Source organism: Apus apus, chromosome 4, assembly GCF_020740795.1.
Source record: "Apus apus isolate bApuApu2 chromosome 4, bApuApu2.pri.cur, whole genome shotgun sequence".
Lineage (NCBI taxonomy): Eukaryota > Metazoa > Chordata > Aves > Apodiformes > Apodidae > Apus > Apus apus.
Genome location: NC_067285.1, coordinates 88,173,809 through 88,196,195, shown reverse-complemented (window position 1 = coordinate 88,196,195; position 22,387 = coordinate 88,173,809). Strand labels below are relative to the sequence as shown.

Here is a 22,387-nt window from a genome sequence, read left to right as displayed (position 1 = left end):
TTTCTTTTAACATGTTCTATATAAGCAAAAATATTTCAGATGACATTTCTACAAGTTAAAGCTAAAAAAAGTTAAATTAGCCCAGACTGGGTCCATTTACAGAGCATTTTCAAATCTTTGTAAGTAACTGGCTAGTGAAGTACTCAGAAATACTATAATAGTATTTCCAATTCTGAGGTATGGCTTGAAAATTGAAGTGTTACATATACACACAAGAATTAAAAAAGAGTAGTAGTAATCAATTTCAAATGTTACATGCTCCTATTCTGTCAGTCTTACCTGGTAATACTCCATGTAAACATATGAGCTGAAAAGGGAAATAAACCTCTGAAGACTAACTCAGTCTCTCACATTTTAACACAGACACTTTGAGGAGAAGAAAAAAAAAAATCAACATCATCAAAACAAAAAAGGAAAACAAAAAGGAAAATCTATAGATCATGGAAGGAGGGGCTGGTTACTTGGGAGGAATATAGGACTGTTGTCAGAGAATGTAGGGAGGCAATTAGGAAAGCTAAGGCCTCCTTGGAACTTAACCTTGCAAGTCGGGTTAAGGACAATAGAAAGGGCTTTTTCAAATACATAGCCAACAAAACTAATACCAGAGGCAATGCCTTCTTTGCCTCTGTCTTTACTCCTGCAGGCTTTCCCCATGAGCGCCAGTTTCATATAGCCCCAGTAGAAGTCAAGGTAAAGGAGGAGTTTGCCCAGGTAGATGAGGATTGGGTTAGGGATCAGTTGAGCAATCTGGACATCCATAAATCGATGGGTCCGGATGAAATGCATCCAAGGGTGCTGAGGGAGCTGGCAGAGGTCATTGCTAGTCCACTCTCCATCATCTTCGGTAAGTCATGGGTAACAGGAGAGGTGCCTGAGGACTGGAGGATAGCAAACGTCACTCCAGTCTACAAGAAGGGCAAGAAGGAGGACCCGGGTAACTATAGACCGGTCAGCCTCACCTCCATCCCTGGAAAGGTGATGGAACAACTTGTCCTTGGCACTATCTCTAGACATATCAAGGAGATGGGGGTCATCAAGAGCAGTCAACATGGTTTTACCAAGGGTCATGTTTGACTAACCTCATAGCCTTCTCTGAGGAAATTACTAGGTGGATAGATGATGGTAGAGCGGTGGATGTGGTCTACCTTGATTTCAGTAAAGCATTTGACACCGTCTCCCACAGCATCCTTGTAGATAAGTTGATCAAGTATGGGTTTGATGATCAGGCAGTGAGGTGGATCAAGAACTGGTTGAAAGGAAGAAGTCAGAGAGTTGTAGTCAATGGGGCAGAATCTAGTTGGAGGCCTGTGACTAGTGGAGTCCCTCAGGGGTCGGTACTGGGACCGGTGTTGTTCAATATCTTCATCAACGACCTGGATGAGGGCACAGAATGTACCCTCAGCAAGTTTGCTGATGACACCAAGCTGGGAGGAGTGGCTGACACACCAGAAGGCTGTGCTGCCATTCAGAGAGACTTAGACAGGCTGGAGACTTGGGTGGGGAAAATCCTGATGAAGTTCAACAAGGGCAAGTGTAGAGTTTTGCATTTGGGGAAGAAAAATGTCATGCACCAGTAGAGGTTGGGGGCTGACCTGCTGGAGAGCAGTGTAGGTGAAAGGGATCTGGGGGTCCTGGTAGACAGGAGGATGACCATGAGCCAGCAATGTGCCCTTGTGGCTAAGAAGGCCAATGGCATCCTGGGGTGTATTAGAAAGGGTGTGATTAGTAGGTCAAGAGAGGTTCTCCTCCCTCTCTATTCTGCATTGGTGAGGCCGCATCTGGAGTATTGTGTCCAGTTCTGGGCCCCTCAGTTCAAGAAGGACAGGGAACTGCTTGAAAGAGTCCAGCGCAGAGCCACAAAGATGATGAAAGGAGTGGAACATCTCCCTTATGAGGAAAGGCTGAGGGAGCTGGGTCTCTTTAGTTTGGAGAAAAGGAGACTGAGGGGTGACCTCATCAATGTTTACAAATACGTAAAGGGTGAGTGTCAAGAAGATGGAGTTAAGCTTTTTTCAGTGATGATCAGTGATAGGACAAGGAGTAATGGATACAAATTGGAGCATAGGAGGTTTAAGGTGAATATCAGAAAAATTTTTTTTACTGTGAGAGTGACAGAGCACTGGAACAGGCTGCCCAGAGAGGTTGTGGAGTCTCCTTCGCTGGAGACATTCAAAACCCGCCTGGGCGCCTTCCTGTGTGATGTGCTCTAGGTGACCCTGCTCTGGCAGGGGGGTTGGACTAGATGATCTTTCGAGGTCCCTTCCAACCCCTAGGATTCTATGATTCTATTCTATGATTCTAAAACTATATTCTTACCATAAATTTGCTGGAGTCATAACAAGACAACAACAACAACAAAAAACAAACACAAAACCAAGCTAACAAACAAACAAAAAACCCCTAAAAAATTAACAACAACAAAAAAACCAACAACAAACCTGTACATCTAGGTAACTACGTACATTGGATAGTTTAAAAGAAGAAAATTAAGAAATCCTATCTGCATATATTTCCTAAATAAAATTTTCTGCCCTGCACTGAGAGGATCAGCTCTTCTGAAAATGGAACTCTTGGGGGTTTCAATCCCCAGTGAGCACACAGGAGAGGTCGATAATTTTTCAGCTGGACCATAAATTTCCTTGTGATGGCACACACAACATTGTTGTAAATGTTTTTAATTAAGTGTAGTTGCTTGTGTTTTTCTGTTTAACAAATGTACTCTTCTGAGGCAAGTCCTTTCCTTTACCAAACTCTGTAGTAAAACAGCAATGTCAGCAGCTGAGTTGGTGATGGTCTGGGATGTCTGTTCTCATTTTTTCTTGAGTAATAAAGCTTGATTAATATAAAAATAAGGAATTGTCTAGAAGATTCAGGATTCTTCACTAGATCACATAAACAAATCTGTTTTGTTTCTATGGTTAGTGTGGGAACTGTATTTTGAGGCTCCTCAGCACTGTAAGTCTTTTACAGCAACAGGTAGTGCTGCATTCATGCGAAGCCCCAGTTAACAGTATTTTTTTAGAAGTATGGAACACTTACATTTTAAACCAGACCTTCCGAAGAAATGTATATATGCTAATTGCAAACAAAAGTAAGCTAAAGTAGCAACAATCTGAAGTTGTGCAACTACTTAAAAAAAACAGACAACAGTTTTCAGGGCTGTTGAGTCTTCAGAGTCTTCAAGGAAAGTGCAAGGGCACAGCACAAATGTGACCAAAAATCTCACGTAGCATGCAGACACAGCCAGTGCTTGAACTGGACCTCTGTAAGGAGACAATGCTAAATGCCATGCAGTGCTATTCTTAGCCACCTTTAACACAACGAGCCTTCTGAGTTAACAGCTTCTTTGTCAGTTCCCGGGAGGAGACAAGTCACATCTGAAATAAAAATAGGCTATCATATGCTTGTCCATAGAACTCCAAAACACATGGCTAAACTGGTCATTTAAAATATTTCAGATGTATGAATTGGAATTCAAAGGAAAAAGAAAAAGCTTTTTTCTACGTTCCTCAACTTTCATCTTAACTTTTTATCTGATTCTAATTTACTGCAGAATGTAGTTTGCTTTCTCCACAATGAGAACTTCTATCTGGTTTCAACATGTTCTTATAAGGTCTAAAAAGCACTGAGGAGAACTGTATCTGAGAGGCTCAGACTGGTAAGAGCAGGAAGGTCTGGCTCTGGAGGCACCAGTGGAAGTGGAGCTCCCAGCATGGCTTGTGTGAATGGCACACGGGTGAGCAGGTCATGGAGACCCTCCTCCCCCAGTCTACCTGCATTTTTGCAACACCCAACACTCTTTGTCTGAAGACAAAGAACCATGGCCAGTCCTAAGAACTCACAGAGGTGGGACAGGATGGAGACACTGATCGCTGCCAGCCCCAAAAACACATATCTAAAATCTGTTGTCAACCGGAGAGGAACCCAGAACATGAGGAGAATGTGGCACCTGGCATCCCTACCTCCCATACCATGACTATGGATGAATGCTCAACTGCTGGATGGACCTCTTGGGCACACAGTCTGGCGCTTGAGAGACTGAGAGAGCAAGTGAAAAACTCTTTTTCTTCCCCTTGGTTCTTGTTTTAATAGCATCTCCTTTCCGTCTTGTAAGGTCTCACATTTACATCTGCTACATGCTCTACACAACATTACAACAGTATTTCCTACAATGTTTTCTGATAAAAATTACATAGTAGGATCTGTATTTTTGTAGGAAGACGCAGAAGATATCCACAGTCTATCAGCAAAGTAACAGAGATGCTTGCCTACAAAATGAAGTACGGAAAATGTGTTCTGAAGTCTTCCATGATGATGGGTAGGAATAAAGATATGTTTATATATAATACCGTATTTTAAAGAGAGCAGCCTGCAAGGAGGTAGAACAGCTGTATCACAGCTACATTCTGAAATGTGATAATTTGAATACTAACCAGGTTTTGAGGCTTAAAAAGTAACTAAGCATTTAACCGTATTCACACACACCAACTATGGCTTAGCTATCAATGATAGGAGCAATACCTGAGCAGCATTTAGAAGTTCACCACAAATATAAAAAGAAGAAGAAATATACTCAAAGAAAGATACTGAGCTATTAAGATTCTGGCCAAAAAATTCTCCAATGTCTGGCATTCTTCAGGAGCAGAGGGTAAAACCTCCTAGAAGGGGAAACCACAATCCGTAACACTCCTTATGACTGCTACACGAAGAGAGAAAAAAAACCCAAAAAGATCCACTTCAGTTACCAAGCAGAATGAACGCCAACAGCTAGTTAATGCCACCATCTCCCAGGTTGCAATGTATCAGTTTTCTGGTAGCATTGTTTTGAAAATGGAGAAATACTTGCTTCGTTCCTGTTCAGACAAAAAATTGTTTTTACATGCTGCCCAACTATTCCCACTCAACCCTGGAAAACTCAGCTTCTCTGGTCAAGGTTTTGGACCTCAAGCTTCCTCAGTATATTGAAGTTACACAGGCAAAATCTGTGTACGTATCCTAACAACATATTACCTCATTAATCATTCTACAGTAATAAAACACAGATTACATTAATAACTAAACAACTTTTGAGGGGGACAGAAACAGAAAGCAAGGAAGCAGTCCAGCCACACTGGAGACTGTGCAGTGACTGACCACAGAGCTCAGTCAGAGTTCAGGGCCTCAAAGCAGGCAGCTCTCTGGTCCTGACACCTGGAAGGAAATCAAATTCAAACCATGAAACGATAACAAGCACTGGCATCTGCTGAGTTATCCTCTCAGCCAGTGACCTAGAAATTTGAGTTTTATAGCCAGAGCCCATCGCTCATCTTTGTCCCTGATGATGCAGTATTTAAGTTTGTGTGGTCAGGTACTGACAACACTGTAAAACACCAAGCTGTTTCAATCACACCACAGAAGCACACTTTCCTCTGACCTGACTATAAGTTTACTAGAACCACAGAATAATGAGATCATGGTTTTCTTCCTCTGCAGGTGAAGAAAAGGCAGGCAATTGGATCAGCAATGCATGACTACGCCACAACCACAACTCAAGGGAAGAAGCAGTGCTTAATCTCCAGAAATATGGTATCAATACCCTGCTGAAGCAACTATGCTTGATAAGAAGCATAGGACAGGAAAACATAGGAAAGTAAAGATAAATTGGTCAGGCATTTTCTTAATTGTATATGTTGATGAAAACCTGCAAAGCTTTATGAGGCTCTGCCACCTCAATGAAGTCAAAACGCACAACGCCATGAGCAAACATCCGCAAGTTAACAAGACAGACAAGTACATTTCAAGGTTAGAAATATCCCATCCCCTTCTCACAGGAATTTTCCAGCTCAGACACAAGCAAAGCACACACACATTGCAGTGCCATTAACTCCGAGGGTTAACTCAGACCTAGCCAAGCTTCTGGAGAGCACTCCCAGTCAGCAGGCATCAGAGACTAAGGCTCCCGAGAGTTACATAGAGAAAATGCTGTCAAGACAGCACCACTGTTCTTCTGCACCTTCATGGCTCTTGGTCACTTCCCCCAGCCTTTAAATAGCTAAAGCTATCTAGTACTCATGATCACCTTTTGGCACTCAGTCTTAGATAACATGAGTATTAAAACTACAAATATAAAATGAAACCAGTTCTTTACTGTGCGGGTTACAGAGCACTGGAACAGGCTCCCAAGAAAGGTCGTGGAGTCTCCTTCTTTGGAGACTTTCAAAACCTGTCTGGATACCTTTCTGAGTGATCTGCCCTAGATTTTTTGGTCCTGCTCTGGCTTGGGGGCTTGGACTTGACAATCTTTGGAGGTCCTTTCCAACCTCTAATATTATTTTGTAATTCTGTGATGAAAGATAGGTACAAACTATAAATAAAAAAAAAATAGTAATAAAAATATTCAAACAATAATTTGAACAGTACTACAGTGACAGATACTAAGAAAAGAGAACAACCCTGAAGAGAAGGACTGGAGGGTGCTGGTTGATGAGAAGCTCAACATGAGCTGGCAACGTGCACTTGCAGCCCAGAAAGCCAACCATGTCCTGGGCTGCATCAAAACAAGTGTGGCTAGCAGGTCGAGAGAGGCAATTCTCCCTCTCTACTTCACTCAGGATGAGAGCTGGGATTGCTCAACCTGGAGAAGAGAAGGCTCTGGGGAGACCTCATCAGTAGCTTTCCAGTACCTGAAAGGGGGCCTACAGGAAAGATGGGGAGGAACTTTTTACAAGGGCTTGTGGTGACAGAACAAGGGTAATGGCTTTAAACTAGAAGAGGGGAGATTTAGGTTAGACTTTAGGAAGAAATTCTTCACTGAGAGTGGTGGTGAGACACTGGAACATGTTGTCCAAGGAAGCTGTGGATGCCCCCTCCCTGGATGTGTTCAAGGCCAGGCTGGATGAGGCTTGGAGCAATCTGGCCTAGTGGAAAGTATCCCTGCCCGTGCAGGGGGTTTGGAACTAGATGATCTTCCAACCCAAACCATTCTATGAATTTATAAAATTTTTACCAGTGGAATCACTTTCCTCTTGGTCACCTTTGGCTGTATTTATGAAACCTGGGTTTGCTCATACTGCTTTGCTTAACTCAGTTCTTTCAGAATTAATAAATTATTATTATTTATGAATAAAGAAAAAAAAGAAAAAAAACAAACACAATCAACTCTAAAATCTTTCTCATCCATGCACTTCTGCTAGGTTTTGGATTCTTCCTCTCTTCCTCACCTGTTAATTTCTGAAGACATAAGCAGAACAATGCACAGATCCACCCTAGTATCCCCTGACCACTCTATCATGGTATTCTGGTGACAATGTCTTAAATAGCTATCAAAAAAACTTTGAACTTCCCAGCCAAACCTCAGTACATCTGGGTTAGTTTCCCTCTTTCTTTGCTTTGCTGGCATAAAAACCAAGTGCCAGTTGCCAGCCAGTCTTTTTTCCAGGACAAGACCTCATTTGAAGCTGAAAGAACAGTAAAAATCTGGTGATATCTGGCCCAACTGCTGTTGTCCTGCTGACAGCCAGCACAAACAAGATGTTAGAGAGAAAAATGAGGCAGGTTTCCACTGAGATGCCAGACATCAGCTGCATAAGGAGCAGCTGAGCTATCACTGACCAGTGGCTCTGTTGCACCGACTCCCTCACCAACATCACCGTTCCTAACCTGAAGATCTTAAGTCCTAATTCAGCAGTGTGAACAAAGGAAGCAAACTGGGATGATGAACAGAAAGATCAAAAGGAAGAAAATCAACAGTCCCTAAAGCTACTTATGCTGCTTTGACAGCACTGTGATTATAACAAATCTTCCCAACATCCATTAGCTAGTTAGTATTGATTTGCAAGAGTTGAATGAACTTGAACTAATTCTTGAGCAAGACACCTATGGATATTAATGTTTTAAATGAATTTTTGTTTGTTTTAGAGGCTTGAAATGGTTGTTTTCTAAACTCTCAGCAGTCTATTTCTAAGGCTATGTAAATCTGAGGAAAAGTACTCTCGGTTCCCTCTGGATTTTCAAATTCTTGATTCATAAGGCAAAAATAAGAAAAGGCAAAGAGTGAGGAATTTTTTTTATATGCCTTTTTTTAAAGTATTATATATTCATTAATAGTATTTATTCTGAACTGAATAAAACCTGTCCTACATACATTGCTTTTATTGTTTGTCCTGACTATAGCTACTTATGGGAACAAGTCCAAAATCTGATTAATCCATTTCAAGAGTCATAAAACACAATTCTGTACCTGTATCAAAACATTCTCCAACCTCTAACTTTTTTGACCATCACCATATTTTAAATTGGTCCATAAAAACTCCTGGATTTGTCTAATCAGAGATATCAATGTAATACCAATGACACAGAGTTTATTTATTTTATACCATAATTTTTCAGTAATTTATATTAAAATACAAAATGTAATTAAAACAAAACTATTCTATCTCTTAACCTTTTATTTTCTTCTGTCACTGCAGCTTGGCAGCCTATTACACAAATCATATTTCAATAAACTCGCCTGAAATTTATCCCAGAAAGTTGTTTCTCCTACACCCAGTAACCTATAGCTTGTGATATTCACAAACAACTGGGAACATCAGAGTTCAAACACTTAATTCTTATTTACAATAGCATGGCCCCAGGTTCTGAGTGCCCCTTTTGATTTAGAATTGTTTTTTCCTCTTTAAGTTTAAATTCACCCTTTTTTATGCATTGTACATAAGAGAATTTAAAAGCTCCCTTTGACTAGTATCATTACTTTTTGTAAAGAAAAGAGAAAGACTGTTTCCCTCTGTCCAGCAGAAAACCTGTAACGACATACAAACAGGATATAATAGAGCAAACAACAGTTTTGTTCCACAGAGTGTTCTGAAGTTGGCAGCCACCTTTCTAAATAATTAAATACTGTTTTGTCAGTGATCTCTTAAATGCTATTAAATCTCTGGTGTCTGAACCTTTCCCCTTCAAATACAAATGCACCAGAGCTAGAGTTTAAAAAAAAAAAAAAAAAAAAAGTCAGCAGAAATAGGGTATTTGATATGGGTTGTTGCAATCAGTTTATCTGGAGCTTTCCTGAAGTCCATGCAGAGCATGCAGTTTATTCTAGCAACAGTAGCTGACAGAGTGGTTTGCATTTGGGGCACTTTCTCCTTTCAAAAGCATTCTCTTCTGCAATTTGAATCATTACAGAATCTATTCATGGGTTCAGTGAAAAGTATATTGCTTTAATAGAAAGAATGCTCCAAAATAAAGCTCATTCTAGCACATATATGAAGATAAATAATGTACACTTCAACACATAATGTACTTAACACAGGCATCTCATTTAAAACTTATTAAGAACCTCACACATGACAATCTTAAAAAAAAAAAAAAAAATAATCACAGCTCAAAGCTTTCCATGTTGATGTGCAGAGAAGTCCAAAGCAAGGCCCAAAACATATGCTTATCTACTTATTGGTAAAAATCTGCTCATATACACTTCACTAACAAGCATCCATGCCCTTATGCCCAATCTATATGAAAAGTGTTATAATACAACTGTAGACACCAAACAGATAAAGCGGGGAAAAGTACATGTCAGCATGAATGTTCGGCAACGGTGAAAGCTATACCAACCCTAAAATATCCATAGCTTCAGTCACACAGAAGAAAAATGAGCAAATATAAAGAAGGCTTCTGTGCAATACATGTCACAGCAAGGCTCGATGACCCAGCTGATCTGAGACATCCTTACAAGGCCACCAAAAGAGGCAGGCAGCCTCTCATTGTAGGCAGGTGGTCCCGACCTTTCTTTTACACTAGCCCTCATGTCCACCCTCCTCATCTTGAGATGATTCAGCTGGATAATTTAACAGAACAAAAAGTTCTACATCTGTCCAATAAAATTTCTACTGATGTAATGACCCAAAGGATGAGAGAAGTACCACAGTTGGCAGGTGGAAAGGTGACAAGGCTGCACTGCTGGGGACAAAGCCACCACTTTTGGCAAAAGTTATGAGCTCAGCCGTCTTATGAAACTTCCTTTGTCTTCATCCTGCTCACTTAACTCATATCTAATAGAGTGAGACCGAAAAAGTTTGACAACTTCAAAACTTCCAGTTATGTACAGTGGGACGTTCTTCAGCTTCAGTATGATACGTTAGTTTGACTGGTTTGGAGGACCTACTTATAGACTAGCTATCTCCAACCTACATCCATTTATAGATCTTGCTATTTTAACTCCTGAAAGAGGAAAGAAGAAGAAAAAAAAAAAAAAGCTATATTTTCTTTACAAAGCAGATTTTACTAGAGAATGTTACTGGCATTTCATTTAATTGAATTTATACCAACATGCCAGATACCATAAAATGCAGTGACTCATGAACTTGTGGCCCAAGATGTACTGCACCAGTGGCCATCATTACAGACCACCTAAGTTCATAAATACAGCCAAATACAGAGGTTACACTCCATAATCCCTTTTTACCAAAAAAAACCCTGACACATTCACATTTTATTGGGTGATTAACTACTGACAAAAATTTGCTTTTCCCATGACAAGCGGCAGGCTGTGGAGAAGCCATCCTAAGCACTACATCCCTTCTACAGCAAACTTGCTGCTACAGCAGTACAGGGAACAGATCTGTAAGCACATTTGCAAACACAAAGTACAATTAAATACTTTTTTGTTTTAATTGGAATTTAGCAGCTTTTTCAAAACTTAAGATAAATTTTGATTCATCTTTCATTTAATAACTTCACTTTTCAGTATGTTAGAACAATTTTGGAAAACACAGTTCTAAGGAAAACTTGGCACATTCTCTGGCGGCGGTTTGTGGAGTTCCAGCATACAAGATAACTCCTAACCATCATGTTTTTTTGAAGTCAAGGTTACAGTTAACAAAAAATTTCCCACAAAAAACCTGAGTACATTATTATTTTGAATGTTTAGTGTTGCAGAAACAAAGTTATTGCACTACATAATATTGTATCACTACTATTATTTTAAAAGGCACCAAAAATAGTATCTCATGGAAATAAGATTTCTCTTTATTGTAAAGTAACATTGGTTTTGCCACTGGAGTATAAAACTGCCATTATAAGATGTCTGAAAGTCCTCTGAGAGCACTGCAGTGCCACCGGTAACTGCTACCCCATAGGGCAGCTTGGAGGACAAGCAATCATGTAACATTTCAGATGGGTATTTTTTTTTTCCTAGTTTCTATTTTTCTTTGCAGTTTAACAGTTGCCAGGCAAAAAGGTTGATACTTACCATTCAATTAAGATTCCTAACATATTAACAAATTGTGCTTTTATCACCTTTTAAAAGTATAATCCACTAGTAAAGTGCAACAGAAGCAGCAGATGTGTCCTCTTGTTAAAGCCATGCACATCTCCACACACACTCCACCTCACCCCATCTCCTCTTAAAGAACGAGACCAGCAACACAACGTTTTGTTCCCCATTTCTTCATATGGCCCTTTTTCACGTACATTCCTATCATGGCATTTTCAGGTGATCTCAACCTTCTTATTTACATTACAGTTTCATCACTGTCATGAAATGAAAAGCCACAAGAAAAAAAATTAATCCATTGCACCTACTTTGTTAAATACTGGAATTACTGGGAGTGGAACCTCCCTTGAGAGCCAAGAGTTCATTTTTGGTTGGTAAAGGAGGAATCAATAGTCAATCTGGTTAATTCTATGAGATAGTAAACGATTCTTCCACTCCAAGTGCTTTTTTCATTCACAGAAAGAATGATTCAGAAGTATCTGCCAGGCTGCTCCCCAGTTTTCACATGCCTGTCAGCACTTGGCCGCCATAGCTCCAATAATTCACTTCCTTTTAAAGTTGTTCCATTTCTTTCTGATTTTATAATGTATTTTCAAAAATTACTGTCATACAGGCAGGTATAGCTCGCTTTCCTGCCATGACTTCTGTTTCCCAGGCTCACAAGTCTAAATAACTTTGAAAATCACTATCACAAACTCTTACCAAAAAGAGGCAAGCATAACATTAAGAACAGCCCCGTTCTCTGAATCAGTGTGAGTTCTTAGAATATATACATGACTTCTGAACCAAAATGAACAAGCTGATATGAAGATCTCATTAACCACCCTCAAACAGAAGACAGCAGAGATGAGTTCACAGAGAGAAGCACCCTCTGGGTAGAAGTACCGTTCCATTTACCAGACACACACCAGAATGGCAGCACAGTAAAGAAAATGGTGTACTCATTAATAGAAAGACAACAGAGACATTTTTGTTCACTTTTTATTATTGAGAAATTATTTATTTCTGAACTGGACTAGATTATAATACAGTTAATTAGAAATAAAGAAGAGCTTTTAGAAAGCAGTAACGGATTGTACTCATGTTTCCTGAAAGCAGTTGTTCCTGCCCAGACTGAAAGCCCCAGAAAAACATGCATATATTTCATTAAAACATGTCATATCTTATGAAAAGATTTTCATACATTATGCTTTTCAATGTAAGCAGCACCACATTTGTTTTTTGAATGCCTATATTGCATTACCAAAAGTAATTCACATGGCAACCAGACCTCCTTAACCTTAAATGAAGTCCTTAAATACTAGGGAGCCAAACAACCTGAAGACAAGCCAATAGAAGGCCTTCCATCACATCCACAAGTTCAGTAAGCAAATAATTCTTAAATGGGAACATCCTCACTTCACTGTTGGATTAAAAGAACATTCCTGACTCTGTTTAAAAAGAAGTAATGCCTAAAATTGTTGGCACTGAGACAGAACTCTGAAAGTAGGCCATATGAATGTCACTTCATTGTTGTTACTGAAAGAAAGAAGATCAACTACAATAAAACCTTAGCCAGCACTGCAACAACATTACGCCAGCTAGGCAAGCCCTTAACCAGACCCATGGAGCTTTGCTGACTTTCTATTACACACCTAAACACTCTCTATAGATGCTTATTTTTATGTATATAGAAATGCATGCAAGCATACCCACTCCTCTTCTGATGTTCCTTAGTATACAAAATTCTGAACTTATCCTATGAACCATAAAAAGTAGCATCTGCATATAAACATTTTATGAAAATGCAGGAGAAAAAATTCTCCAGTAATTTCTCAGCATGGGCACGTTTACTGAATTTCCAAATACATACTCAACATAAATATTGCGCAATTCCTTCCTGTGCACACTCTGCATCACTTGACTGGAAAAGGTTTTAGGAAAAAAGCAACTGTCCTGCCTGCTCAGCTCAATTCTGCAAGCTCCCCACATGAATCACAATATTTAAACCCAGTACAGGCTGCATAGAGAGGTTGCTCCTGGCCAGTGTGCCCAGTGGAAAGCCATCAGAATGCAACTCTCGCACACTTACAGAGCAGACGTGCAGCCATGACATAATCACAGATATTTTCACAAATGGTGTAACAATAGTGGGGAAAAGTAAAATAAACCCCAGCTACCTAATCAGTGAGTACATAAAATTAGTTTGTTGGTAGATGATCCAAGTAGCACTTCCCAACAAAAGAGTCGGGAAAATTTTCCTCTGTTGTGCTTACATAACAGAGGGCATAAAGGAGAAAACACAGCACCATATATAACCTCTTCTCAGATACCTTTTTATTATTACTCTCTATCTCACTACAGCTGACACTGGCCAGTTTAGATTCTGCAATTTATCTCCAGACAGCAATTATTTAGCTAGTTGTATATTTATTTGATTGTAACAAGGTATCCTATAGTCTACTTTAGGATAAAAACCATATACATTAATAAAAGCAACTTTAGGGATTTTTAAGATTTTTCATGAGACACCTTCAAATTCTACTATGAGATATTAGAAAAATTTCTCAGATTATCTTTATTTGAGCATGAACATTAATAACTACCAAGAACTATTACAAGGTGTAATATGGAACAGATACAGTTAATCTGCAAGACACAAAACAAGCAGAGAAAAGCAGAACCTGTAAGTACACCTGTTTTTAAATATCCATTGCTTTAAAAGTCATGTCTTGAAGTTATTACTCTAGAACATTAATTACAGCAGTTAGCGCAAAAAGCAAAGCTCATGTCTTGTCTGAAGAGCTATTAGGACAAACTAAATACCTGCATAGTCTTCTAGCACTGATGAATACACTGTACAATAAATAACTTGTTACTTACTAATTCCTTCAAACAAGACAGATAGGTGAAATAAACAATGCTGTTTTGGTGTAAAAATCCCAACCGAGGTATTCTGATGAAGCATTTGGTGACTAGAAACTGCATCCCAGCACACCTCAAACAGTGATTAATGAGACATGACTTAAAGCTGAGACACCAAATACCTCCTGCTTTTGCCTTTTTTACATTTTTACAAATACAAGAAACTCAAGACATACAAAACACTTGGCTGATGTATAATTACGTCATCTTCATCACCATCACTCAGCTGCTGTGCTTACGGTAGCAGAGCCTGCTACACAGTGCAAGGCAGCTCCCAAGACCCTGCATTGAAGCATGTGTGAAAGGGTGATCTGAGGACAGGCTGGTTCTCTTTACCAAGAGCAGCAGCCTGGCTTTCTTCTGTTCAATAAAGAGAAGGAATCCTTGCAGAAACTCAAGATCCAAGCCATTTAGAAGATCGAAGCAGGCACATTTTTTCACTTATAGAAATGAGTGTGAGGCACAAAAATAATATCCACTGTAAAACGCTCAATCTGACAACAACTGCTTTGCTCCCAAGGAGCATTTGGAGCTTGGCAGAAGTAAGTCAGTGTCAGCATCTGATAACTCTGCAGAGAAGAGCACCTACTTGCCACGTCTCTTGGACAGCAAAGGGTGCAAAGAACTTTATCGGACAGAAATAACTACAGCCTAGGAATGTTTTTTATATATATGCATGTATGTATATACATGTGCATGTGTGTATGCTTATATAGTCTCACGTGACAACGAGGAAAAAAGAGCAAGCACTTTGCTCGCCTAAAACCCTGTTTTGAGAGGGGACTCCTACACAGCAGCATGCAAGAAAACCCAACAAAACCAACGCAAAAGAAGAAACCCACAAGCCCCACAGCAGCGCTCTGACGCCGTGGCTGCCGGTGCCAGCCACCTACTTACTGCTGCTGCCGCTCCAGGATTTCAGCAGAGACTTGATGTTAATTTCGAAGAAGAGGGAGTCCTGTAGGCTGAGCATGATGCCGGGCGGCAGCGGGGCAGCCCCAACGGCACCGGCGGCCCCAACGGCACCGGCGGCCGCGGCCTCCCGGTGACGCAGGCCCGGGCCCCTCCTCCCCTCCCCTCCCCTCCCCGCCCCGCCGGTGGCCGCGGGGCCCGGCGCGCCGTGCGGAGCGTCCCGCGGCGCCTCCCCCCTCGACACGGCGCGCCGGGCTGAGGAAGGGGACGCGGGCTCCCCCGCCTGCCCCCGGGCGATGCCCGAGGGGCGGCACCCGAGGACAGGCAGACCCACCCGTCCCTCCGCAGCCGAACGGCACGACTCCTCCACAATTAAAACCTAAAAGGACTAAAGGCTGCTCGCGCTTTAATGACTTTTAAATAAACCTCCCACCCACCTGTCAGAACCGCAACGCATCACGCGAGCTGCGCAGCATCACTCTGCACCGCGCGAAGAGCGCGACAAGCCTTCTGCACGGACGGACCGGCAAAATTAAAGGGAAAAAACCCAAACGTGAAAAACAGGCCCCACGGAGGGCAGGACGGTATGAAGTCACATTTCGAGGGTGGATGGATGTCTGCAAGGAAACCGCGGGGAATCACACACCTGCAGCTATTAGCAGTTAGGTTTTTTGCTTGCTTGTTTTTCTTACTGTTTTTTAAGGGACCTAACAACACGATTTTGACATTTCTGATAGTTTACCTCATACAGTATCATCTCAAAGCCCACGACTGAAAGTATCAGAGGTATGAAGTCTCTGGGCTCCTAGGGATGCAATCCAGCACCGCCTTCAGAGAGGCTCAGGATTCACCACCATTCTTGCGGGACAAAGCAAGACACCCCATCAGTAGCCTCTGCCCATCTCGGCACAGGGTAATAAATAAAGCAGCTGAAGATACACCTCCTCCACTCTAGACACCCTGTCAGGTACAATCAAAAGGTGGTGATCCTCTGTCAGCTTGAGCTGTTACCTTTATACAGGTCAACCACGTCTGAAGCAGTCTTGAGATTTTAATAGACAAGGCTAAAAGTAGTAAAAAATTTCAGAAATATTTCTGCGTATTGACAGGAAGAAACCATATGGAGAAAATAATGCTTTTATACAACTGCCACCCAACTATAACATTACCCCTGGGTCAAATACAGAAAACTGAGAAAACTGGATACAGAGATTATGGTGACATGTGCTGCTAACAGTAGTTTAACTAAGTCTATTTAAACTGTAACTTGATCCACATCATATAGAAGAATTAAAACATTCATATGTGTCCAAGATACACCAATTAACAAAATTTGCTGTACAGTAATTTTTTTTAGAACATAATTTCAGAACTTCCTCCCACTCCATATTAGAAGTAAACCAGCCAATGAGCAGGAAATCATACCTGTGCTCTCAGATTAACTTTATATAATGTTTAAAAAGATTTAAGAATGGTGTAAATAAAATACTTTCAGGGTTTGGTATTTTTGAGGAGGTTTGTTGTGTTTATTTCATTTTTGTTTTGCTTTTAATCTTCACACACACCCACTCCTAAAAAGACAAAATAATTATTTCTACAGGGAGGTAACGAATCAGTCAATGTCCTACTAAGCAGTTCTAAGCGACAGGTCTAACACACTCGTGGGAGGACACTGGAGACAGGGTGGGAGAAGCGTGTCACAGCACTAGGCTGTTCAACCATGAAGATGGCTGCTGTCTGACATCCATTCAGGAGATGAATAGTTTTATTGAGAGTGACAAGTGTGATCACTCAGTTTTCACAGGTTAAAAGTACTCAAAACTTCCTCAGACAACACTATATTTCTATAATACAATACTAAATTGCCACGTAGATCTGGGTAGCCCTGTGTTTTTCTTTCCAGATAGGAGTACAGAACACGCATCCACACTGAGTAACTCTTTGGGACATTACATCAAGCTCTCTTTCAAAGACTGTTTCAGCTAATACAGACTATGCAGTACATCCAATTACCTCATACACCTTTTTCATCACTTCTTTTATGGATGCATTCAAAGTTATAGTTCAAGCATTCCTTTTTCCTCTTACTAAATAAGATATAACAGAGGTTGTATTCTGTTATGAGTAGGATATAAAGGTCAGATTTTGGAACCAGCTGATGAATATCACCACTAATTTGAAAGACTGTATTAATTATGGTTGGTCTCTGCCTTTAACACTGGGCTACAGAGAGTTCTTCAAAGGAATCCTTGTTAACAGCGTGCATTCCAAACTCATGAGCCAACTCTCCCAGCACCTCAAAAATAATGACTTTTTAAAATACACTTTGGGTCCTTTGTAGTTTCCTTTCCCCCATCTTTTAAAGTTAGTAGCACCAGAAACTTATTAAAAAAACAATCCCAGAAATCCCAGGAGATACACTAAAAAAACCCCACAGAAATACTAACCTTAATATTCTACCTCCTGGAGTCCTGTTAAAAAGACTTCCAACAACTAAAAGAGATGTCAGTACTTCTGTATATCAGTGTCTCAAAAGTTAATGGGTGTTAGGAAATATTTTTTTGAATGTGCATTTACTTACAATATTGATGTGTTTGGCCAAGCAAGTTACGTGGCTTTAACACATCATGTCTGAGATTTTGTTGCACTATTATTTATTCAGAGTATCGACTCCGGATCACTACTGACAGGGCTTCCTCAAGGATACTTGTAATTAATTTTAAATGAAGTTAGCTCAATAGAAAATATTAGCCCATTAAGAACTTCCAGGATGTTAAGAATATTTTGAGAATCGTATGTACCAAGAGTATAAGCTTTCCTTCTAAATATTTCAGTAGAAGTACTGAGGAATATTTAATATTAAGAACAAAAATTCATTGACAGGAAAAATCCTCTTTTAATACTACATGAATACACATAATATATATGTTCTCATACATATATGCACTGAGATGCAATGGACATCATTCATTTACAGGATTTCAGAATGGCATACACCAAATACATTTACCCTCCCCCACAAAAAAAATCCCACACAAACACCAAATACTAATACAAGTCAAATTAATGAGAGGTAATGCTTCTGCCAATATTTTAACATTATCATATAAGAATCAGTGTCATAAGCATTATATTATCATATAACTGTGCAGAAGCCTTCTATCATTTCTTCTTTCTCAGCAATTTATATGCTTTTATAATCAAAGATGCATAGATGACTACTGCAATTTTGGACTTCTGGGATTTTGTTTTGCCTTTGAATTAATTAAATAATCTACCAGATACTAGAATAAACAGAATATTTCAGGATAAACCATGAAGTTTAAAATGTAACCTTTTTTTTTAAAATCAAAATAAGTATAGAAGCAGCAGGAAAGAAAAAAACATGTACTACAAGCCTCTGAACCTTGCCAAGCACAAGCAGGAAAATTCACTGAGAGTCCGATAAAGAGTCAGAAGGTATCATCATGTATTTCTAAAACTGTGTAAGACAATGCCATGTACAGCGTGGATTCTTTTCCAGTTGCTCATTTTCAGAGAGGAAAATAAAACAGACTTCTGGAAAGTACACTGTGTTTAAAATTGAGAGCAACAAATACATTCACTTTGAAAGAGTCTAAAAATACCTATCACTCTGGAGTACTTATATGGGAAGTCTTCCAGAATATCATTATTTCACTACCTAGAGAGAAGATGGAAAGGAAGCACTTGCATTTAACTATAAGCAAGTATCTTTGATCTGGAGCTGGTTTATATGAGAAAAACAATACAAAAAGAAACTCTCAAACTGAGGATTTGTGCATACTTCTATTAGCAGGCTGAACATTACAGAATTCCAATAAATACATAGCATATCACAGAATAATAGAATTATTTGAGTTGGAAGGGACCTTAAAGATCATCTAGATCCAACCCCCCTGCATGGGCAGGGGCACCTCCCACTAGACCAGGTTGCTCCAAGCCCCACCCAAGCTGGTCTTGAACACTTCCATGAAGAGGTCATCCACAACCTCCCTGGGCAACCTGTTCCAGTGTCTCCCCACCCTCACAGTAAAGAATTTCATCCTGAAGTCTAACCTAAATCTCTCCTCTTCCATTTTAAAGCCAGTACCCCTTGTTCTAACACTTCATGCCCTTGTAAAAAGTCCCTCCCCAACTTTCCTGTAGGCCCTTCAGGTACTGGCAAACTGCTGCAAGGTCTCCCTAAAGCTGTCTCTTTTCCAGGCTGAACAGCCCCAGCTCTCTCAGCCTGTCTTGATAGGAGGTGCTCCAGCCCTTTGATCATCTTCATGGCCCTCCTCTGGACTTGCTTCAACAGCTCCATGTGCTTCTTTTGTTGGGGACCCCAAAACTGGACACAGCACTGCAGGGGAGGGTCTCACCAGAGCAGAGAGGGAGAATTCCCTCCCTCAACCTGATCCTGATCCGAATATTTGCATATGTGGGACAGTTTACAATTTCACTGTTTAAGGGAGCAGACTACTATAAAGTCTTTGCCTTTGATCCTTTCTCAAGGGTTAACATGAGGCATGTGTGAATGAGCACACCGGTATCAGTAAGCTCTTTTTAAAAGAGCATGACAGAAAAAGACTGTTGGTGTAGTAAAGCAGAAGTGCTCAATCTGAAGCAAGCAGTTTGCACTCTACTAAAATGATTATTGAAAGTGTCCAGACCACACCAAGCTTTTTGCTCAGATATTAAAACCATTTAGTAAAGAAGATGGGTAGAAGCATACTGCTTGAGCCCCTTCAGTGACACTAATCTGCAGATATCAGGCTGCAAACAGACCTATACAGTATGAGATTCAGGAGCAGTAAGCTCAGCTGCTCTAGGAAGGATTGGGCCATCCATTTGTGGTAGCGTTCATCCACAGCACATCTGGCCTATACAAGCAAAGTCAATTCAGCACTTCAAGAACACATACCTTATAGATATAATATTTAGTATATGTACAGTAAGCCCAGTCACACAACAGGGATGATTTGCCCTGGGTGTTATAAGTAGCTTTAGGACCCAGGCAATGTTACAGGCCAAACACTATCATGCCATAGATAGTACAGATACTTCTTTAACTATCAGAAACTTCTGATACTTAAAACTTTAAGTACAGAAACTTCTTTACTTCTTTATTTTTTTGCAGCATTTGTATTTAATACAAACATTTCTAAAAAGATCACTATACTTCCTAAGATCAACACATCCACTACAAATGTGTATGCAAAGGCTGCTTGTACAGAGCTTTTCTATAATTATGGTAGCATCGTAATATTTTATTGGAGCTTCCCAGAAACATCACTGTCAACTATTCTGAACCATGAACTTTAACTGCAGTGCATAGCAACTGCTGCTTCTGTAACTCCCACAGCTCTGGGCTGTGGCAAAGACCAACATGTGAAACTAAAAAAAATATTAATTAATATAGCTCACAAAATGTTGTTTCAGCTTCACCTCTACAGATTGAAAAGGCAGGAAGATTTTTATGACTGAAGATTTTGTGGAATAATTTTCTTTAAAAAGCAGTATTTAATATTTTTTTAATTTGCTTTTAAGTGACAAGAAATAACATTTTGTATGTCATTCGTTTCATGGGAAACATTACAGATTTTTAGCCTTATTTCCTTTTTTTGTTTGAAGTATTATTCCCTGGTTCTACAATAGTTTTATTTCTCTATGATATTCTTATCATACTACCTCCCTCTCCCAACTCTTCCAATTAAGTTCTTGCTCTTTTCTACTGGGGTGGCCAAGATAACAATATTATTTTTGTCTACTTATCACTCTACAAAAGAGTTTGTATTAACCATTTCAGCATAAATACACCATTTAAAAAACACAGCTAAACTAATCCTTTTAAGTTATGTAAAAAATACACAGTCACTGTTGCTTCCTTCAGTTTCTCTGAGGTTTTCAATCCTACTACATTCATCTTCAGAATGACAGACTGACAGAAAACACATTCAAGCAAAGAACTACAAATAATACTTCCCATTTAAAGCAAATTATAACTACAAGTTTTCCACCTGGTTCTGGAAGAACATCGAAGACACACAGCTTTCTTGCAGAAGGAACAGAGTCTTTTAATAAGATCAAAGAAGATACTGTTAATATTTAACTTTGCAGTATGTTAACAGTATCTTGATTGAGCAGTAATCCTATCTTAAAAAAAAAAAAGAACAGAAAACCTAACTACAACCCATCACCCCTCTACCAACTTTAAAGAGAGGAAAATTAAATCCTGAAAAATGAAGTAGCTGGAAAAAGAAGGTAGGTTAAAAGAGACCTTACCAACTTTATAAGGATTTACACTAAACAGACTTCAACCTGGCCTTTCCTGAAAATCCAGCTTTCCCGATCAGCAAACATCATAAGATTACAAGGAAACGGATCAGTTATAAAAAAGGTGAAACATTTTAAACAAACCAGCAGGCAGTTCTGAGATGATTTTTAACCAACCTCTCTCCAAAAGGAAGTGAGACAGGTAAAGCAATACATAAAACCTATCACAAGCCTGACAAATCTGAGTTTCTCAATTTTCACAGGCACTCCTGTAGTTAAAATTCTAGAGAACCTGGTGATTTATTTCCTCTCAGATGCTGAATTTTGACCTTCCATGACTGCAAATACACCTTAAAGGTATAAAGGTATAAAGTCTAATTAGTACAGTTCTGTCTGTGTCAGACAACATGAAAATCTGCCCTAAGATCTATCTGCCCAATTCTGTACCATGTCAGCCTCCTTACTGTGGTTCAGCACTAATGTACCAACATACTTGTTATGGGGCCAGTTTGCACCAACCTTTTAAAGGGAACCTGGAAACAGTTACAGAGCTCCATGGAAAATCCCAGCTTAGTTGCTGGGCGTTTAAATGGATAGAGTAGGGAAAGGCTTAACTCTTGTTACCCTACAAGGCCTTAAGACAACTGCTACAAATCAGTTGTTTCTATTTTTGTTGCTCCTCCCAAGCTGCTGGATGTCTGTGTCACTTTTACTGGAAACATCGTATTTGCATTATGTGAGGATCATCTACTCTATCCCTATAGACAGCACTGGGGAAAAAAAGACCAAGAGTTTAGGACTCACCCTGTAAAATGGGGAAAAAAAAAAAAAGTTCAAGTGAATCAACTGTAGGGGTAAACTCAGCACAGAAGTCCTGTCTGTTAAGCCTCAAGTACAAGGTACTTGTACTTGCAAAAGTACTTGAGCAGAAAATGTTATCTGCTGCAGGCTCCCAGAGCAGCTGAAGGTACTTGCAAATTTGCCTTGCCCTGCACCAGGATAAAAATTTCTACATTCCTCCCCCTGCCATAAGGGAAATGGAACATT

The 22,387-nt window shown here is 39.9% G+C and overlaps 1 protein-coding gene across 5 annotated transcripts in view; it reads right to left on the bottom strand.

Annotated features, from left to right (window-relative positions):
* Positions 1 to 22,387, bottom strand: part of FRYL (FRY like transcription coactivator) — a 162,932-nt gene that overhangs the window by 107,661 nt on the left and 32,884 nt on the right. The window lies entirely within an intron of this gene.